The sequence below is a fragment of the Hypomesus nipponensis genome, chromosome 22, assembly GCF_054491055.1.
Source record: "Hypomesus nipponensis isolate SF chromosome 22, ASM5449105v1, whole genome shotgun sequence".
In the NCBI taxonomy this organism is placed as follows: domain Eukaryota; kingdom Metazoa; phylum Chordata; class Actinopteri; order Osmeriformes; family Osmeridae; genus Hypomesus; species Hypomesus nipponensis.
Window position 1 is genome coordinate 16627087 of NC_140382.1, and position 22864 is coordinate 16649950.

The 22864-nt window shown below is 49.2% G+C and overlaps 1 long non-coding RNA gene across 1 annotated transcript; it reads left to right on the forward strand.

The window, feature by feature from the left end:
* The first annotated feature begins 385 nt into the window (after positions 1 to 385).
* LOC146236900 (uncharacterized) lies at positions 386 to 2067 on the forward strand. The gene is made up of 3 exons (XR_014740875.1): positions 386 to 737; positions 1517 to 1603; positions 1751 to 2067. It is a non-coding gene; the product is annotated as an uncharacterized LOC146236900 (long non-coding RNA).
* Positions 2068 to 22864: the final 20797 nt, after the last annotated feature.

Consider the following 22864-nt stretch of genomic DNA (forward strand, 5'->3'; position numbering starts at 1 on the left):
GTTTCTCTGGTTCAGCACTCAGCACTCCAAATATGTCTCCCGGCACTCCCAGCTAATCCAAACAACAAGAGAGCAGTCAGACTCGAAGAAAACTCTTCTCCTCTAAGAGAGGTCAGGTTGACCTTGGCCCCTGTTCAGTCGAACCGTGGAAACCGTTTCTCAGGGGGTGAATAAAAAACAACAGTCTTTCCACTCAGAGTACATGTGTTTGGACTTTGTTGCTATCGAGTTTCTTTATAGTTCACATTGTAAATGTTAATCTGTTGAGTTCCGGAACCCAATTATTGATTTTCTTGTCTTTGAATTCACCTGGTTGCCAGGTATGAGTTTAAATGAAGAAAAAAATCCCCCTCTTAGCGTCTCTAATGATTCCCTTTATGTTCACCTGCATGAACTTTCTCTGAGGTCACAACCAGAAGCTCTCTAATCTCTTTATCAATCTGAAGGCGTTCGTGCCATCTCCCAGCATGCTTCTTTCTCCCTGCCACACTTCCTAAACCAGCTGAAGCTGCATGCAGGAATAACTCAGGCACAGCTTGACATTTGGCATCGGGAGAAAATATATTGGATTTGTAATTGAATTAGCGTGTGGAGAGAAGTCTTTCTGGGACCTGTTTCAGAGACAACAGAGTCACTCTGGAGTTGTCTCTGGTTGATGCCTGTGAAAAATCCCAACTGCTTCTCAACCTTGGCTGCAGCATAATGAACAAACCTGGATCCCATTTGTGTGATTGAAGGTAGGCTTTATCAAAGGGAACAGTTATGCGTTTGATTACTGCTAGTCAGAGAATAGGCGTAGCCAAGAAAGTCTTATACTTGACTTAATTCATAGCCAATGTTTGGTCTTCCAGCCAAGAAATGAGAACCGGATTCTTACTCCTGAAGTTCTTTCACAAATATTCCTATCCCATTCGATACAAATTAACCAAAAAAATAATAATCTTTACTGATTAGATTTCAGCATTTCTGTGAGTTGATAAAATGTATAAAGTTGTTTCTTCAAGGTGTCACACACCTCAATCCTTGACAACGTTGAAATGAGACTTTAAAGGAAAACAAAGGTGCATTCCGAAACGTTCCTGAGTGACACGGAACATTCCAGAACCTCCTTAGCCAGTTATGTTGGCTTCCCTACACGGTGATAGGTGGTTCCTGCTCACCTGGTTCTGCTCAGTTTGGCGACGGGCCCTTTGTTATTCCCAACCTGCCTCCGCTGTGTAATTTGATCAAGTTATTCATAACATTTCAGCGGACGTCTCTCCCCGGAGTTGGCGTGACATTGCTGTTTGCAGAGGATAAATGCATTAGCGCATGGCCCACTGCTAGGAAATTGAGCATTAATATTTGCTCTTGATGTGATGTGTATGAACAGACGGAATCCCAGGTTCTCGTCTCCCTCAATGACAGGCCTGTGGGAGAAGGTGTGTTTGTGTGTGGATTCAGACCAGTGAATATAATAATAACAATAATAATAATAATAATAACAGTCATATTTGGCGTTTTATCCTCTGGGAAGGAAGCCTGCTGGTTGTTGTTTGGAGAGATGAGGCGGCTGGGAAGCTGGTATGACTGGTCTGCACGGGAGAATGGAGGAGAAGAGAAGGTGATTAGATAAATTGTTTCCCTCTTTGCCTCTCCTCTCTCTCTCTCTCTCTCTCTCTCTCTCTCTCTCTCTCTCTTCTGTCTGTGGAGTGGGCATCATTAATTAGCTTTGATAAGAGGACAGTATATTTAAACTTGTTTCCCCCAGAAGGAGCATGTACAGGATGGAACCACAGGAGAGAAGACCGCGGGTTAAAACTTTGGGAAGCCCTCCAGAAGGGACCAGGTTCTGGGGCTGATCGATACGCCTGTCTCCCCCCCCCCCCCCCCGATCACCGGGAGGAGGTGGGGGTGAAAACGTTTAGCGAGGGGAGAGTTCCTGCTTCCAAGCACTCATTTCTCCGTGAATCCATTCAAATACACAACGGCAGCTGAAATACCTTCCCTGTGTCTAACAGCCCTCCCGCCGCCTTCTGGAGAATAGAAATCGTTTGAACCTCAGGACCTTTATGCACCGATGGTGTTTGCTGCAATCTTCATTTCACATTTAACACAGCCTCCTGCAGGGTCCCCTGAGACGCCTCGGGTCTGGCCCGACCTGGTCCCATGGAATAAATAGATGTCTTTACCGAGTCGGCTGGGGGGAGCAGATTACTTCCAGAGGGGTGTTTGAGCTGCGTCCCTGCTGGTGTGGTATGTTTAACCTTGCAGAGGCCAGGTCATATTCAGTAATACCTGAGAGGGCTAGCTTGGCTGTGTTGAGATATTGAGAGTCCCAGTCCTATAGGTCATTGTAAGACATCACTTTGAGACACACACACGCACACACACACACACACACACAATGTTCTGTCCACCAGTGAGATATTAAAAGGTGATCCCTGGAAGTCTCATATCCTGCCTCGTTGTTCCCTGCAGTGTTGACATTTTTCCCATGTCTTTTCACTTCCTGCTTACGGACATGTTGGACTGACCAGCCAGAATTTCAGAGAGGCGATGAACCCGTTCCCCCCACCCCACCCCACCCCACCCCACCATAAAACCTATTTTCTTGGTTAATAACAACGATGTATGCTGTGCAACACATGGTTGTCTACACTCTCTATGGGGCCATTATCTCCCTCGCCTCACCCAACGTTTGTTTACTTGGCTCTTTGTACAAGAAGGATGGCAAAATGGCCGCCTTGTGTCAAAGGAGGGAGAGAGCGTGTTGGAAGAGAGAACATTGAACGAATGAAACAACATAAAAACTGAGTGTGGTAGAACGGAGGCGCGGGTGAGGGGAAAAGAGAAGGAGGTAATTAGATAGTGATTCGTTTCCCTCTCTGCCTCTCATCCCCTCCACCTCTCTCTCTCTCTCTCTCTCTCCATTCCGTCTCTGTGGAGTGGGCATCGTTAATTAGCTTTGATAAGAGGACGGTATTCAGAGTGGTGGAAGTGAACACGCAGTGCTGCCGCAGCTCTCTGCTCCCATCATCCTCGCCTCTCCAAGGCTGCCAGGCGCGACACAGCACACGGAGGCTGGCTGCCCGGCTGGCTTGCCGGCTGCTTTTTCCCGGCTGTCAGGCTGGCGCATGCCACTTTGGCACGATGGCAGAGGCTAATTACCTGTGTTGCAGCTGATCACACTCGCGCCGTGTCCCCAGTCTGAGCGCCAGGGCCCACGGAGGAACCAGGCTGAAATGAAGTAACTTCACCAGGGCCCACGGAGGAACCAGGCTGAAATGAAGTAACTTCACCAGGGCCCACGGAGGAACCAGGCTGAAATGAAGTAACTTCACCAGGGCCCACGGAGGAACCAGGCTGAAATGAAGTAACTTCACCAGGGCCCACGGAGGAACCAGGCTGAAATGAAGTAACTTCACCAGGGCCCACGGAGGAACCAGGCTGAAATGAAGTAACTTCACCAGGGCCCACGGAGGAACCAGGCTGAAATGAAGTAACTTCACCAGGGCCCACGGAGGAACCAGGCTGAAATGAAGTAACTTCACCAGGGCACCCACTGTACTGCCACACCAGGGGGGAGGGAGGGAGGGAGACAGGGAGGGAGGGAGGGAGGGAGGGAGGGAGACAGGGAGGGAGACAGGGAGGGAGACAGGGAGGGAGACAGGGAGACAGGGAGGGAGGGAGGGAGACAGGGAGGGAGGGAGACAGGGAGGGAGACAGGGAGGGAGGGAGACAGGGAGGGAGACAGGGAGGGAGGGAGGGAGACAGGGAGGGAGGGAGACAGGGAGGGAGACAGGGAGGGAGACAGGGAGGGAGACAGGGAGGGAGGAAGGGAGACAGGGAGGGAGACAGGGAGACAGGGAGACAGGGAGGGAGACACGGAAGGAAGGGAGGGAGGGGTAAAGGAGGGAAACAAGGAAGGGAATGACTGAGGGATGGAAGGGAATGTGGAGGGAGGGAAGGAGTTGAGAGAGAAAGGGAGGAAGAGAAGGAAGGATAAATGAAGTGAGAGCAGGCGGATGGGAGAGAGGGAAAGGAGGAGATAGAAAGATGGAGGTATAGAGAGTGGGAGGTATGGAGCGATAGAGAGAGATAGAAAGATGGAGGTATAGAGAGTGGGAGGTATGGAGCGATAGAGAGAGATAGAGAGATGGAGGTATAGAGAGTGGGAGGTATGGAGCGATAGAGAGAGATAGAAAGATGGAGGTATAGAGAGTGGGAGGTATGGAGCAATAGAGAGAGATAGAGAGATGGAGGTATAGAGAGTGGGAGGTATGGAGCGATAGAGAGAGATAGAGAGATGGAGGTATAGAGAGTGGGAGGTATGGAGCGATAGAGAGAGATAGAGAGATGGAGGTATAGAGAGTGGGAGGTATGGAGCGATAGAGAGAGATAGAGAGATGGAGGTATAGAGAGTGGGAGGTATGGAGCGATAGAGAGAGATAGAGAGATGGAGGTATAGAGAGTGGGAGGTATGCGTCAGGAAGACGGATGACTCAAAAAAACAGATGACTCAAGAAGATGGCATGATTTGTACTGACAAAGAGCAGGTAGGAGGTATAATTTGCCCTCTTCCCATCTCGCCGAGTTCGGATGCCCCTCCTTCGCGCAGCCCCCACACCAGGACCAATAACAAGACACGATTTATGACCAGGAAGACGTCACTCCAAACAAATCACTCCAAGGTGCCTCGTTACATATAACCCATCGCCAGCCATGCAGCCCAGATGGACCAAGACACAGCTGCAAACGACCCCGTCTCCTCACCGAGTCCTCAGCGTCTCACATTACTTTCCTCAATCCCAGGAACTTGAACAGCGGGTGCTCTGGAGTAATTGACAAATAACAATGCTTTCAACCAGGCCGCCTTTTATAGAATTAGATACTCATTTAGCATTGCATCGGTTTGGACCATTAGCCCCAGTGAAGCAGGAAAGCGGCTCTCTGTCCAAAGCTAATGCTATTGTTGCTCATCACTTTGACAGATGCGCGCAGGAATGCTGTGTGAGGCTGGGCTGGGCTGGGCCGGGCTAGGTTCCTGCACCGGGCTCATTACAGCCCCACTCTCTGGTCTGTTTGGAAGCTAATGGGGTGAAGTGTTATCCTTCTGTCAGGACACAGGCTCTCCTCAAACAAGCCCTTAACTAGCCCGCTCCGCTCTCATCCGCTCCAGCCCGGCAAATAAACTCTCTGGGAACTCGGAGAGAGAGGAAGATAGTCAAAAATAGCTGCGCCGGGCCTTGAGATCCCGTCCTGGGTCATTTAAAGGCCACACAGCATCAACTACTTGTGTGTTACGAAGGTTTTTGTGTGTATTTATGCACATATTGAAATGAACTAGACTAATTAACTAGACTATCCAGTGATGGTGTTGTATAGAAAGTGCAAAGTGTATCAGACATGTTTCGTTTAGTCATAAAAGAGGAATTCATTAGCAAACAAGAAAGACAGTGAATGAAGCCTTTGGCTTTGATTTTTGGCTAACGTTGGTTCCCAGTACCTGTAAGCTGTCTAATAATATTCATCTTCTGATCTCAGGCCAGTGTTTGTAGGGGCATCAAGCACAGTAGGACAGGCCAATGCAGAAACACAGATTGATCCTTGTCCATTTGATACAGATGCTCATATGTCATCCTGAACAGGCTGTATGTGGACAGCGATTGATCTAGGGACAGAACTAACCCATACACATTCACCATTTTGACGATTTCATATCTTTACTATATGTTTGGATATAGAAAGAACATCAGAAAATCTAGGATTAGAAGAGCGTGTACTGCTGGAGTACAAGCTGCCATGTGGGAGCTGAGGAGAAGGGATTGATTAGGTGCCATCTCTCAACTGGCACCGAATCAATCTCATATCGAAATCAATCCTTCTGTCGGTCTTCATTGGTCCTTGTGGATCGCTTTAACAGTTCTGTCTCAGCCACATGTTGACCAGTGTATCGATGTTGTGTATTCGTTTAGCAGGCGCTTTTATCCAAAAGAACAAACAGGATGGAGTCTGGAACTGCCACCTCTTGATCTATAGATAAAGTGCTCCACCACTGAGCTCTACACATCCTCTATATCCCTCCCTACACCTACCCCCTACACCCACCCCCTATACCGACCCCCTACACCCACCCCCTATACCCACCCCCTACACCCACCCCCTATACCCACCCCCTACACCCACCCCCTACACCCACCCCCTATACCCACCCCCTACACCCACCCCCTACACCCACCCCCTATACCCACCCCCTATACCCACCCCCTATACCCACCCCCTACACCCACCCCCTATGTCCACCCCCTACACCCATCCCTATACCCACCCCCTACACCCATCCCTATACCCACCTCCTAAACCTATTCCTATATTCACCCCCTATACCCACCCCCAATACCCATCCCTATTCCAATCTCTATGCACGTTGTGCTGATTTTGTCTGGAGGTTGAGGATGATCGGACACTTCATACAAGGAACCTGATGTTCTCTGAGGGAGAACATACGGCATGCCGTCCTCAAATGACTCCAGACGAACCCTGACGACCCCTGAAGAACCTTGAAGTCATCTCCTTCCTCTCCAGCCTGTCGTGCCTCCACCGCACGACACAGCCAGGCCGAGAGGCAGACTGTTTGCTGTCTGGGTGCGTCTTGGTGGCACGGTGGATGTGAGCGACGTGATGTTTGGACTGCTCCCAGACGGGCTCTCCTGGAGGGACGGGCAACTGGTCCTCGTATTTTTGCCGGTGAGAAGCCGAGAGGCTGGGTCGTTTTGTTGCGGGGCTCTGGAGAGGAGAGCGGAGGCTCCCCCACTGTGAGTCCACCTCCGTAGTTTCCAGTGAATAGATCTCTGTGTTTTCCTAGCCAGAGGACATGACTAGATCTGACAGAGGGATTGAAAGAAGGAGGGTTGGTGTGTTTTTTCTGAATGAAGTTTTATCAAACTGACTGCGGAGGTTATGGTTAGGGCCAGAAAGAAATGTTCACATCATTTTGTCCAAGGATTTGGACGGATTGACCTGCACTCCAACAACTCGTTGAAACCCACTTAACTACAGCACATAAGAGACATAAACCCACTTAACTTCAGCACATAAGAGACATAAACCCACTTAACTACAGCACATAAGAGACATAAACCCACTTAACTACAGCACATAAGAGGCATAAACCCACTTAACTACAGCACATAAGAGGCATAAACCCACTTAACTACAGCACATAAGAGGCATAAAGCCACTTAACTACCGCGCATAAGAAGCAGAAACCCACTTAACTACCGCACATAAGAGGCATAAACCCACTTAACTACCGCACATAAGAAGCAGAAACCCACTTAACTACCGCACATAAGAGGCAGAAACCCACTTAACTACCGCACATAAAAGGCAGGAACGGAGTGTGCTCTTACACAGTTGGATGTATGATATCTTGGCACCTGTTCTGATTGTTTCTTGTCACCATCCTTCAACCCCTGTTCCACGGATTCCAGTTGTTCACTGCTTGGTTTGAGTAGTGATATGGTAATGCCAGAAAAGAGGAACAATTAGCTGACATTGTTTGCCTGCAGTGAAGGTCCAATTACCATGATTGGGCAGTTGTTTCTCACTTCTGCTGACTTTTTGATACCCACAGAGAGAAAGAAAACAAACATATAGGCCTATATATAAAAGGATTATTTATTTTTTGTTCAGATTTTGTACCTGTCTAATGGGACACCCTTGAGGTTTTTCTGATTAAGCAGTGTGCGTGTTGCGTTTGACTGGCTTCCTCCGACAAGCTGCTGGATACCTCGCTGGAAGTGTCAAAAGTGTCGCGCAATTATCAGGAATTCGTTTTTTTTGTCTTGGGAGAGATTGAACAGGTTTCATGAGACGCACGTCAGGAGATCACACGACTAGCTGATTATCAAGGTGTGCCTGCCTCCTCTCATGTGTGAAACCAAAGCCACAGACTGGCTGAAACCAAGTGTTCTGCACCAGGGATGTCTGTTTTTATGTTTGACGTGTATTCTGTTCAACATAGTATTATTAAATCTGACAACTGGTTCAAAACAACTATTTTCTATTCGGATCACTCGTGATGCTGTACTGAACAGTATTCCGTGGCTTCTGAAGCTTTATGACATAGTAAAATGTCTTTGGTTTGCATGGAATAATGAGGATTTATATCTGCCCTTTTTGACATAGTGTCCGGAGCCATTACAGTCGAATGACAACCTTCTTTGTCCTAACGTGTCGTTTGTAAAACCACAGAATGATTTCAGAGAATTTATGAGGTGTGAAGACTTCATATATCTGAGCCGTGACACATCACAAAAACGCATTAAGAATCTGTTGACAGAAAACCATTTCCTTTTGGCAAATGTTAATCGTGGGTCAGGCCGGGGATATTTGACAGGGCATGGAAATTACATAAGCTGAGTTTTAGGGGTTGAAAATAAGTTCCCCTTAGCTGTCCTTGCGGGGTCATTTCAGCGTGTGACGGAGAGATGAGAACCCGATCTCACAGTCCATACACCGCTGTTACCAACTTACCTCAGGGCCCCCTCGTCACACCGATGGCTCTGGACGACCAGTCGCCCTTCACAGGGATGACGGGGAAATGAAAAAGTGGATGACCTCATAAGCAGAGCCCCGCGCTACTCGTCCAGCAACACCTCATGAACCCGGCACCACATCCGAGGCCCTGGCCGTCCTGGCTGGTCGTGGTGTCTAGCGGGCGTCCGGTGCTAGGGTCTGCTCTCCTTCCATCTGCCATCTCACAACCATTACATGAGTCATGGCAGGAACACACACTCGGCTCAGCCCTTGCGTGGGTCTGTGTGTGTGTGTGAGTAAGTGAGAGACAGAGACAGAGAATAGAGAGACAGAAAGACAGAGAGACAGAGATAGAGAAAGAGAGAGAGAGAGAGAGAGAGAGAGAGAGAGAGAGAGAGAGAGAGAGAGAGAGAGACACCAGGTTGGAAATTACAGGAGGGTCTTATTAGTCACATAAAAGCTGAGGAAGTAGAAAAGAAATTATGAATCTACTTGAAACTCAGGACAAGACGTGGTTGTAGTTCACGTCGTGGTGAAAGGGTAGCCTTTGTTCTGGGAGACGGGCCTGAGTGAGTGTTTGAGTACACGGCCGATGGTTTCATCACAGTGTATTCGAGAAGCATGCAGAAGCACACAAGGTATTCAGTCGTTCACCCTGTGCACGCAGCGCACACAAAGCTCTCCCCCTGGAGTCCTTCATATCAAATAAACAAAGGTAACATTTGTTTCCGGTTGATAAGTCTTAAAAATATATATATTTTTTTTTTCAGTCATCCGGATGGAGAAACGTGCCGGTTCCAGAATCCAGACTTCATCCATCATCGTGTCAGGTTGTATATGTGCTTCTTTATGAAAGCCTCTATCAGTCTCGTGGTCGCGTTCTGGATGTGTATCTGTGATCGCATCCCTCTCGTCGTTCTCGCCGACTTAGACAAGGTAATGGAAATAAAACATGCTTCTTGTCCGTCCCCACGCACAGACACACATACACGCGCACACATGCAAACACACACACACACACACACACACACGAGACTGCTGACCTGACGCGCTCGTAAATCACGAGAACCGAGGCCGTGCAGGCATGTCTCCTTCCGTGCGCGTTGAACGCATGTTGGCTAATAATTCTCCCGCGAAATTCGTTTCAGCGTACGTTATGTGTGTGCTCCGTGGCGCTGGGCCTTATCAAAATTACATGATCCAAAAAAACATTTTCTTTGCAGCTACAGTGCTTTTTACAGGCAATGTCACAGAGGGCTTCACATATGTCCATAGATCGGCCCCTATGGCCAACCAAAAACCATCAAGGGAGACAAGGAAAGACTTCCAGTATGAATGCAGGCAGAACAGGCAGGCTGGGGTTGGGGCTGGGGCTGAGGCTGAGGCTGGGGCTGGGGCTGAGACTGGGGCTGGGTGTGGGGCTACAAGAGACAGAGGTAAAGACTGGGTCTAGGACTGGTGAATCAAAACCCCAAACAAAAGATTTTCAAACACCACTTTTAACATCAACCTCCCTCCCACACACTCTCTACACTCTTACAAGCAGTGAGTCTTCATCACAGCTCACCGAAGGATACACCCAGACTTCACTTCCGCAGCAGAGAGAGCGTTCTTGGATCATGTGAACTCTCAGATTGTCCAGACAACACAATAAACATCCTAACTTTATTGTTAGTTGGTTATTAATTGTGTGTGTGTGTGTGTGACCCCTTCCCCGCCTCCCTCCATGAGGTAAGATGTTCCGTGCTGCAGTGAATTGACTTGAATTACCTTCAGCAGTGTGTATTCACCGTGGCTGAACACAAACACAGACACATATACCTCAACCCCCCCTGCCCCCCCCCCTCTCTCTCTCTCTCTCTCTCTCTCGCACACGCACACATACACACAAACCTACACCATCTCCAACCTGCACCCAGGGCTTTGTCTATAATTACTTCGGCAGCTGTGGATCATAATTGACGTGCTGAACATGAATGTTATCAGGCATGGCAGGTTGACCTTTGCATGCTGCTGTTGCTAGATTTTCCACGCGCGAGGCGCAGCGTCCAGTAGTCCGGGCGGGATAGGCAGCATCTCTCCTGGGCAGCTCTGCCGCTCATCGGTACACCAGGCGCGCTCCTGGATTACCTGCTAATGGGCTATCCCCACGCATAATTAGATTGACATTTCTAGCTAATAGCCCCAGCCTCCGTAATTGCTCGTTGTGGTTAATTCTAATATCCGGGGGTGATAATTTAAATGACCGCGTCGTCGAGTTTCGCGTTCGGTGCGGTATTTATCTGCAGAGTAACATTAAGTCCATGATCTCTATTTAATGTTTATTGACTGCATTCTACGCCTCGTTTTTTATGTTCTTCTCAATCAAATTAGTGGCCTTGTATAAATGGGAGCCGGGGAACGGGGAGGTTTTAGAGCTGTTACTCACAGCTATTTAGCATCATTAGCATTCGCATATCAACATCTATCCTCGTCTCCATTGTGTTGTCCCTCATCTTCGGTACAACACACATGGGTCCATTAGCGGTGTGCATCAACTCAGTCAGTTTAATGATGTTCGGTGAATGGTCTTTCTCTCTCTCATTGTCCTCTCTCCGTCTCTTTGGAGGAGGAAGGGAGGAAAGGGAGGAGGGTGGAGAAGAGCAGGAGAGAGGAGAGGAGGGAGTACAGGAGGAAGGATAGAAGGGAGGACAGAAAGGTGGAGAGGAAAAAGGATAGAAGAGAGAAGACAAGGAAAGAGAGGAAGGAGGAAAGGAATAGCGGATAGGATAGAAAAAAGGAGAACAGGAATGGAGTACCGATAGAAGGGCGGAGAGGAGGAACTATAGAAGGATAGAAGAGAGAAGAGGAGGGAAGAGAGAAGAGGAGGAAGAGCAGAAGAGGAGGGAAGAGAGAAGAGGAGGAAGAGCAGAAGAGGAGGAAAGGAGGGAATCAGGGCACAGGCAGGAGAAGGCTCTTGTCCTTTCGGAGTGGAATAATAGCTCATTCCAACACAACATGCAGTCACAGGCAGAGTCCTGAGACTCTGCACTTCGCATGACTGGACGCAATGAATGACAAAGACAGGAGGAGGGCAGGAGAGGAGGAGAGACAGAAAGGGGAAATATGGAGAAGGAAAGGGAGATGGCAGGAGAAGGGATGGAGAGAAAAGAGAGAGGGAGATATAATGTCAACTGAGAGGCCAGAAGAACACGAGTGTGGAGGAGTGAGGGATGAGGGAGAGGGAGCGAGGAAAACACAAGAAGAAAGAGTGGGAAAAGGAGAAGAATTGAGCGAGCAGTCAGACAATCAGTTTATGCTGAGTGATCATGCAACCTCTCACCACTTCTCAGTGCGCTTCAATAGTGCGTTACACCCACACAGATATGCACCCACACACACACATTCATAGGCATCCACACCCACACAATGGGTATTGCCAAATGCCAAAAAATGCTCTCCATTATACAGCACACACTCACAAGCTGAGAAATGAACACATATGTTCTCTCTCTCTCTCTCTCTCTCTCTCTCTCTCTCTCTCTCTCTCTCTCTCTCTCTCTCTCTTTCTCCTTCTCCTTCTCCTTCTCTCTCTCTCTCTCTCTCTCTCTCTCTCTCTCTCTCTCTCTCTCTCTCCTTCTCCTTCTCTCTCTCTATCTCTCTCTCTCTCTCTCTCTCTCTCTCTCTCTCTCTCTCTCTCTCTCTCTCTCTCTCTCCCACCAACCAACCCACTCTCTCTTACACAGACACACATATACACACACACTTTGTTTACTGGCCCTTGTACCACACACTCCCTTGCCAATCCTCCTCACACACACACACCCACACACACACACACACACACACACACACGCACACACCCCTCTCTTCCATGCTGGGTGGCCTGCTGAGATCTCGGTCGTCCGTGACTGACAGGGTGACAGGGTTGGAGGGGACCTGGTTATGAGTCATGCCTGGTGGTCTCACAGCTGGGTACCTCCACCACCACACCTGGGTACCCCTGGCTGCCAGCCCCACACACACGCTCTCTCCCTGGGTCCAGCTGTCTGGGAGATGCCTGGGCCATATTCAAACCTGTCACAGACATGTAAAGATGATTTCAGAGAGAGGTTGCAAATGATGAATATGGATAGCAGTCAAAGAGAGAGAGACTTTCAAAGTGAACTATTTGTGATGTAGGGGGTACAGGGGGACAGGGGGGGTGGTGGGGACACAGGGGGGGTGGAGGGGGCGTCGTAGGCAAAGTGAACTCTATGTAGAAATATGGGGGGGGGACGGGGGGGAAGTGAACTCTGTGTATCATGGGGACGGAGGGAGGACGTGGGCATTGGACAGATGGTGGGGTGGGGGATTTCAACGTGCTACCCTCTTGATCTGCAGGCAGATCGTTTTCACTGAGCTAGACCCCCCTGGGAAGGTGAGCTGGAAGAGGGTTTGTGTTCAAATATATACTCTGTGAGGCCAGCTGCAGCTAAACTACTAAAAGTTAAAAAAGGATGCAGGTACTGTGAACCTGCAGGTAACTGCTGACTGCAGACGATCTGACCCTTAGATAACTTCCCTTCACTTTGGACCCAGCGTGTGTACGGCATTGGAGCACACACACACTGGACAGAGCAGAGTGTGTCACCACAGTGAGTAGCAGACCAGCCAGTCTTCAGATGCTGCTCATCCACAGAGTTGGCACACACACACACACACACACACATATATCCACACACACAGACACAAACATGCACCCAGGATGCAGTCACACACCAGACACCCAGACACAGCTCAGTGGAGCAGGGATCAGGCAAGCACCTGTGCCCTGCTAGGAACAAAGCACCAACCTCACCACCCTCTCTCCCTCCCTACCTCCACCCTCTACCTCCACCCTCTCTCCCTCTCTCCCTCTCTCCCTCTCTCCCTTTCTACCTCCACCCTCTCTCCCTCTCTACCTTCACCCTCTACCTCCACCCTCTCTCCCTCTCTACCTTCACCCTCTACCTCCACCCTCTCTCCCTTTCTACCTCCACCCTCTCTCCCTCTCTACCTTCACCCTCTACCTCCACCCTCTTTCCTCTCTACCTTCACCATCTACCTCCACCCTCTTTCCTCTCTACCTCCACCCTCTCTCCCTCCTCCCTCTCTACCTCTCTCTATCTCCCTCTCTCCCTCCTTCTTCCGATTACTTAGTTGTTTTCCATTTTTGTGCGACACTTGGAGAATAATGTTGTGGCTAGTTAACAAACTGCCAGTAATAAGGGTGGCGACCGTCAAGCCAATAAAGCTTGAGTGAATTTGAATGAGCGTTTGAAGGCGAGTGGTGGAGCATAGCGCTAGCTGCAGGTTCCTGATGGCAGCCTAACCAGCTAACTTCAGCACGGCGCCTCCTGCCTCCTGGGGGTCACACACACACATGCACACACACATGCACACACACACACATGCACATGCACACACACACACATGCACATGCACACACGTGCACACACACACATGCACGTGCACACATATGCACACATTGATCGCAGGTGGAAACACTGATAAGATCTCAAACAACGCCAGCAAAACAGCCCCCTGCCCCTTCACCACTGCGTGCCTGTATTTACCAGCTGCCCCATCACCACTGCGTGCCTGTATTTACCAGCTGCCCCTTCACCACTGCGTGCCTGTATTTACCAGCTGCCCCATCACCACTGCGTGCCTGTATGTACCAGCTGTGGTATATTGCTACACCGTCAGATGGGACTACTGTGCCTGGTTGAAGCAAATCTTTCTTTGACCACCTGAATACTGTTAAAACTTTGCACTTCTTATTCTTGGTTCAATGCTGTGCTATCAACAGGCACAAATTGTACGCAGCCTTGGATGCAACTGGAATGACATAAAACAAATAGTTAAATGTTGTGTGTGTCGCTGTGTGGGAGACTGAGTGGGTGACTATTATTGTGTTTGTGCCCTGTGCGTTCTAGTACCAATGCTGTTTTCATCCATTCATACCAAGATGCGGTTGCCACGGTTTCACCCCTTTGGAGCTCTTCCCGTTGCCACGGCGCCGGCCACGCTGCAGTGCCACTCAAACGCTCCGCTCGACTGGGGGAGCACGCTCGTTGGCATGACAACGGCATCAATGTCCCATTATGGGATGTTGCTGTCGGTCATGGCTGCTTGGCGACTCCGTCTCCATTAAACCTGCGTCTGATATTATCTCAGCTCATCTCACTCTATCTTTTTTTCATCCTTACTACCCCACCTTTCCACCTTAACTACCCTGACTACCCCACAGCCCACCTTAACTACCAAAACCACCCTACAGTCCACCATAACTACCCTAACTACTGTACAGCCTGCCCTAAATACCTTAACTACCCCACAGCCCACTTTAGCGACCCTAACTATCGTACAGCCTGTCTTAACAGCCATAACTACCCCACAGTCCACCTTAACAAAACGAACTAGTCCACAGCCCACCTTGACTACCCTAACTACCCCACCATCCACCCTAATTACCTTACTGCAACTACCCCACAGTCCACCTTACCTACCACAACAGAGGGGGCGGGGGAAGAGGGAGGGAGGGGAAGGGGGATGGAGAGAGGGACAGTAAGTTCACTGTGGTGTGGATCTCAGAGTAGTGTGACTCACTGTTAGCTCAACTTTCCATCCATCTGGCCTGTGAATGTACGTGTGTGACAGGGTGTGTGTGTGTGGCAGCAGGTGTGTATGTTTCATTGTGTATGTGAGTGTGTGTGTCTATGTGTGTGTGAGAGGTAGAGACACAGAGACAGACCTTCAACAGTAAGGTGGGACAGATTCTCCACACCCACGCAGTCTCACTGTCTGGGAGATTGTGCGCCCGACAACTGATCTCTCTCCCTCTCTCTCTTCTTCACTCTCTCTCCATCTCACTCTCTGTCCTTTTGTCTCTTTATCTTTCTTTGTCTCAAAGCACTTGTACCAACCCCCCCCCCCCCCACACACACACACACACACACACTTACACTCACATACACATGCAAACACACCCAGCCACATTCATACATAGAAACACACAACGTGCTCATTCAGTACTTCTTATGGTCTATTTCATCACAACAAGGATGGATGTTCTGTCTCCTCTGGAGCCCTGCTCTGCTCCAGGTAATTTCCACTCTGCTGTCTGCTGTCCCCACATGTCCTTCCTCTCTCTTTCTTATCCTCCCCCCCCCTTTTCACTTTCTATCCTCTTTTCAACTCCCTCTGTCAGGTCCAGACTCGGGTCCAGTTCTTAGTTGAGACTGAAACTCATATGCATTTCCTCGTAAACATCTGTGCTTTCTATAAAATGTTCAGACTGAACATGTGCAGGAGGGCTGATTCCAGATACTCCCTCTGACACCAATGCTTGGACACGCATCTGATTGGCAGAGGGACACCTCTCAGAGCTGCCACGCCCGCTCTGATTGGCTGGAGGCCTTCTCGGAGGTGTTACGCTCTCTCAGATTGGCTTTGAGACCTCTCAGGAGCCCTGCTTGCTCTAATTGGCCGAGGGACACCTTAGAGTGTCTGTGCTTGTTCTGATTGGCTTAGAGCCCAGTGTTCCTCTTGCTGTGGTTTTATGGGAGAAGGGAGCCTCGTGTTTCCACACGCCTCCAGCCCTCCACGCTGTGAAAACAAAAACTATAACATTTGTCCTCTTTATCAATTACGCAATGTAATACAATATTATTATACTTCTGGGGCGTCTCAGATCCCCTGGCCTCTCAGTGACCTGGGAGGTAGGTGTTTCCTGGGGTGGGTCTACATGGTCAAGGTCTGCTGAGGGCTAATGTTTTGAGCTTTTCCCTCCTAAAGCGTTGGGTTAAAGAGGCAATGAGTGACATACGAGCTTGTGACAGGTTTCCATGTCAGGGCATGGGTTCATACATCCTGGAGGTGTGTGTGTGTGTGTGCGGGGGGGAAGGGTACAGGGGAAGGCAGGGGCAGGGGGGAGAGGGCAGGTTGAGGGAGAGAGAGGGTGGGGAGACGGGTGGGAAGGGATGGGAAGATGGAAGGATGAGGTCCTGGCGAACGCACACACACACACACATACACACACACACACACACCTGAGGTCTGCAAAGCTCCAATATGACATGCTAATGGCTCAGTGTGTTTAAACAGTGAGTGCTGCACCGTCTCAGTGCCTGGGCGCTATCTGGGAGATCTGACAGTTACAATCCTCAGAGGACAGAAACATGTTGAGCCCCATGCCCTGGCTCTCCTAACGACAACAGTGACGGGACACAGCTAAGGGAGTGAGGCAGCCATCCGTGATGTTTTTTATTATGTGTAATGATGTGTTTTTTTTCCGGAAGATGCTTCAATTCAAAGCAACGTACAGGAGGCTGGGTGGTTTGGGAGCAGCAACATTTCCCCATAACCCCTTAGAGGATTTGAGTGATTTACGATCGGTGTATCTCTCTCTGATTTAGTGCACAAACGCATGGCTGTTATCTCACTGTTATCTAACCACCTCTCCAAACCTGGGGCATCCTGGTGGCTCACAGGGTAGATGGTGTGCCAAACAGGCCCAAGCCCTGACGCAGTGGCCTGGGTTTGATTCCAATTCAGGCACTTTCTGAATGTCTTCCCACCTCTCTCTCTCTCTCTCTCTCTCTCTCTCTCTCTCTCTCTCTCTCTGTCTCTCTCTTTTATATTTCTTGTTGGCCTCTAACTGCCTCTGTCCAATAAAACTGAACAATTCCCAAAACATATCTTGAAAATGTCGACAAACCTTGAATAATCCCAAACCCACTTACGGCAAACGTTGAAGGATAGCTCAGTTGTCGGCGGAACAAATGATGACAAAAATGTTTTCCAAACTGCTCTATGTTGGAGAAATTGAAGTGTTTACCTAGATTCACCTGCAGTAGGGTTCACCCAGGTTTGTCTGAAGTGGACTCGAGTGTCTGGTGGGCTATTGAGCATACTCAGGACATGGTGACCTGTCCACAATTGTGATTAAACCTCAATTAAAAAAAGTCATAAATTAAACAATTTTAGGAAAATGACAATGACTGTATTACAAAGGACTTTAATAAGGTATGACGTGTGCTACCAGTTCTGAGTAACACAAACAAATGGTAAGTCCTTCAGTTTGACCCAGACCTCCCGAGCCTTCACTTCAATCCACCCACCAGCTCTCAATTTTGGCTGCGCATATCCTCTCCACTCAACTCTGCCAATTCACTCAAATATTTACCCTTCTGCCTTGTCCAAGGACATTTGTGGCTGGTGTAATGGTGTGCAAGGCCTGGTACTGCCTCTTCACCCCTGATTTATATGGAACTAGGGCTTTGGTGAATAAATAGTAAAACATAGGTTGCGTTCTTGGCTGCCAGGAATAACAGGACGAAGGTTTCCTGCCCTGGGTCAGATTGCTTCTCCTGCAGGATCTGTTGGAGGGGGGAGGGGCAAGGGAGGTGTGGGTGGGGGGGGGGGGGGGCAAGAGAGGTGGGGGGGGGGGTGAAGGGGGTGAAGGGTTGCCTCTCCTGCAAGATCTCTAACACTGAATATACCAGAGAGTGGGAGGGAAAGGGGGAGTGGGGAGGGGAAGGAGAGGAGGGATTGGATCCCTCCAAGAACCACAAGGAGAAAGAGAGGGAGGAGGAGTGGGGAGACTGAGGGAGGGAGAGAGAGGGCGAAGGAGAGGATACCCAGGGTGAGCAGAAATCCACTTGTGAGCAGTTTTCTTTTTCACGTCCATTGTGAAAAGACCTGCTATTGTGTTTCGGTGACGCACCAGTGTTCTGGCATAACCCACCCCCTCCCACCGCCAAAACAACTGGTGATGTACCGCACCGTATGCTTGCGGTTGTTGCCATCTCATTAATTACAACCTATCTGTTTCGTTATCTCTTTCATCTCTAAAACAGTTTGGGGCACAAAATAACACTTACATCTCCCCCCCCCCCCTTCATAAAATAACATGTCTGATATTACCCCATTAAACAGAACAAACATTATTTGTCAAAATGTTTAATGATTTTGTTGCTTGCATTTGCAAACATCATTAGTGTTTTATTTCCCTGCTGTGTCCTGGCTCTGGAGATGGTGTGCTAATATCACTACTGAGTATGCACAACCATGGTCCCATCACTCCTGGAACACTGGTCTGTCTTCCCGCTTACCCCCAACAGTGACACAGACACTGTCAGCTTCAGATTTCTTCTTTACATCTCCTCTTTCTCTCTCGCTTTCTCTCTGTTTCTCCCTCTTTCTCCTCTCTCCATCTTCTCGCAAAAATCCATCTCTTTTCTTTCTCCGTCTCCTCTCTTTCTCCAGCTCTCTCTTCCGTCTCTCCATCTCTCTCTCTGTATCCTCTCTCCATCTCCTTTCCTTCTCCTCTCTCCATTTACTGTAACTCGCTCCTTTGCATTCTGTCCACCCCCCCCCCTCTCTCTCTCTCTCTCTCTCTCCTCTCTCCCTCCCTCCACCCCCCCCCCCTCTCTCTCTCTCTTCTCCTCTCCAGGAATGCGGATAACCTCCACCTCGTCAGATGAGCACAGAGGGGAGGGTTCTTTCTGGGGGACTCCATCCTGCTCTCTGTCCGCACGCATGTTTTCAGAAACTTGATCTGGGCCAGTTCTTTCTTCCTGCTGTCACGGCCTCCAGCGCCGTGTTCACTCGTGTCCATCACTCACGTGGCTGCAGTTCCGCCACAAAGTTTCCACACCTCAATATTTTGGGATCACGTCACGGCCTCCAAAGATTTCAGCAACATTCTACTGGTGCTGGATCTCATTGTTCAAAAACAGTCAACCTGGTACCCTAAGAAAAAAATGTGTTTTAGCTTTTTATCAATAGGGACACACAGGGGAGCCAAAGGAAATGGAAAGAGGGGAAAATGGAGAGAGAGAGAGTAAAGGGATAGAGAAGATAGAAGGGCAAGTCTTGATCCTGTTTCCTAGCCTAACCCCTACTAGGTTGGGATTAGAGCTAGGGTGAGGGTTAGAGTTCCAGACTGCGGTGACCTTTTAGTCCCTGACCCTGCAACCAGACCTCCCCCCACCTTTCTTGCAGGCCGAGACTTAAGGTTAGCCAGAGCCCAACCCCAATCCCAACCCCAACTCTGTTTTCAGGTTTGGGAGTTTAGTTTGCTGTAACTGTAATCCCAACACTGACCCTACTACCACACCTCACCCTATACCTTTTCTTAGTCTTAGAGTGAAGGTTAGCAGTGACCCTCACCCTAACCCTGTAGTCAAAGGCTTTTCCACAGAGCGACACCCATTTTAGGGGCGTTTGAATAATAAGAATATTCCTTCGATTATCCTCCAAAGGATCAGAGTGTGCGCAGGAGAGGAAGCCCCAGAGGCGGCCAATAGGACTCCGGTTCTTCAAGACGCCACGCTCAGAGGTAGCGTTCATCAGACACCGCAGCTCTCTCGACCTGTGTGAGAACGCGGTGATGTCAGAGGAGCAGGGGTCACATCGGCCATGACAGCGGTCCTTACGGTCCGGGGACGGGGTCAACGTCCGGGAGGCCGCGGTGTGGCGTGGGGTCGTGACCCCTCCTCTGAAGCGTCTGAGGGCCCGAGACGAGCTTGGTGTTGGGGTCGAGTAAACTCACCAGGCAGCGGCCATTCTCACAGGGAACTCTTTTGAAAAGACAAGGGCTCTGGCTTTGGTCTAATCGGCGACTTATAGAAGGCAGCCCATGTCCTCTCAGTGAGCTAACGAGAGGCGGGTCGCGACCTCTGACCCCGGGGTGCTAAACGTTGCAGCGCTCATGTGAAATTAAGAGCGATTAGCAGGGAGGTCGGCGCTAATGAGGCCGCCGCGAACCCTAACTCTGACCCGGCGTCGTCAACCAGGGACAGCTTCCTCTCAGGAATGCAGACTCTGAGAAACAAAGGGGAAAAAAGCGTTGGTCATGTTTGGGGGAGAAACAGAATCACAAAGAAATGAATCGCACATAGAAATGACTTGTGGTACTTTGCCACGTGTATGTTACAATGTAACAGCTGTGTGGGTGTGTGTGTGTGCTTTTATGTGTTTAGAAACTTCTCTCTGTGTGTGTGTCTATTCATGTGTGTACTTGTGCGTCTTTAGTGTTTGCGTGTTTCTTCATATATTAGACATGCGAATCAACCAATGATTTGGCTAGCGTGTGTGTGGTTAAACGCTTTGCACTTGCATTGATGTTTGGCTTCCAATTATTCTGTCAACTCATGCATTTGAATTATACTAATCAGACCCACTGACCTACTGATGCCCTGCAAGACTCAGACTCACCTGCCAGGGGGCGCTGTCCACAACATGGGCCTATGTGGACTGGGGTGGTTACGATGATGTCATCTCTTTCAAGTTTCCCAGCCGTTCTCATGATCTCATGACGAGCCCACATGTCCCTCCGGGGGAAGTAGCCTACTCACACACACACACACACACGCACACACACGCACACACACTCACACACACACACACACACACACACACACACACACACACACACACACACACACACACACACACACAGGAGAAGGATTGTGTGTTTACAACTAGACATGAGGAGCAAATTTGAGCAAACTAGATGTGAAGCCCTCCAGCTGAAACGAGTTTACATTGCGCATTTCTACAGTCCAGACTGTTTTCTTCAAAGTGACATAGTTGGTCGAGGTTTGGACATCTACCACAGCACACTTCATAGGGAAAGAACACAACACTGCTCTACTGACAGCTCTGTCTGTCTGCATGCCTGTGGGATGTCATCTACTAATGACCTATTATCAATTTGATTGGACTTTGGATTTGTGATCTTATGGTAATAAAAGGTTTTTGTTTGCGTGTGTTCCCTCAGGGGTTTAGTTTTGTCACAGGAGCTGATGTTTGGCCGTATGTAAAGAGCTCTGTGGGTCTTTAGGACTGAACAAATAAAGTGTGACTTTATCAGAATAATGGAGACAAAGTCCTGATGTTTGCTGTCTCTCCAGTCTTGGTTGCTGAGTTGAAAGGCCAAGCTGTAGAGCTGCTCCTCCTCTCCTCCTCCCTCTTTCTTCTCTTCTTACTCTTCCGCTACCTGCCCAGCCAATCAAGTCATTCGTGGATAAAAACAAATGTGCTCATTTACGTCTGAAACTCAAGTGTTTCCAGTGATCGCTCAGATAAGAGAGGCTAATTAGTTTTTTTGTAGGTGCCCTACCTGTCGGTATTCTAAAGGGTTCTATGTGTCAGTTAAAATCCTCCCGATGACAGCAGGGACAGTGGGAACTGGTGAAGTTGTTTTCCAAGAGGAAACAAGGCCCTCTGGACAACAGATAAGTGGTTGTTTACCTGCTCTGTTTCTCGTCCAATAAAGGTTGATTAGCGAGAGTGTGTTAGCTTAGCTTATCTAAATTAAGCCTTTGAGCAGACAAAACAAGGCTTCGGTTTAATCTTAAGAAGGTATGTACACACACACACACACTAAGTGCACCCCACATACAATACACCGCTCCATGCACACACACACACACACACACACACACTCATCCAGTATGTGCACTTGCATCTGCACACACATACACACATACGCACATGGTAAATACTCCCTCCCCTCCATCGGTACGGCAGAACTAGCCAGTGTGGAGTGTCCTGGCTGTGGTCTTCCAGCCTGTGTGTGTGTATGTGTGTGTGCGTGTCGTGTGATAATGGATAGCTGTGTCTGCAGGATAAACAGGCTGGCGTTGGGAGGTGTGAGTGGGGGGTCAGGCCTGTGATTTATGGCCTCTGTGATGAATCACCTCCCCTGTCATGGAAGAAGAGGGTCATCATCCAGTCTGACTGACCGGTTCTGGGAGGATTCTGTGGATTCAGCTGTGGCCTCTCTAACCTGACGTCCACAGACAGACACCCACCCCAGGAAGACTCCCTCCTCCTCCTCCTCCTCCTCCTCCTCCTCCTCCTCCTCCTCCTCCTCCTCCTCCTCCTCCTCCCTCTACTCCTTCTCTTTCCCCCTCTGTTCCTCCTGCTGCTTCTACATCTCTTCCTCTTCCTCATCTTCCTCCCCACTCTTTCAGACGCCATCCGTGGGCTGCATGTCAACACCCTCCACACACACCTCCACACACACCTACACACACACACACACACACACACACACACACACACACACATACAGAGTAACTCTTTCCACATGTAGTGTAGATCCACAGGGCTGACAGTAATGTCTCGTCTATCAGAAAGAGTGGGGGTTACAGGGTCGGGGTCATTTCCATTTAAATGGAGTAAAAAGGAAATGAGAAGAAGTACAATAAATTACAAAATGACATTATTTATAAGAGTCACCGTCCGTAAACCTCATATGCCCTAGCCTCTACTTTCGCTGCTGAAAAAAAGGCAATTTAATCTATGCTCATTAGTATGGGAGAGG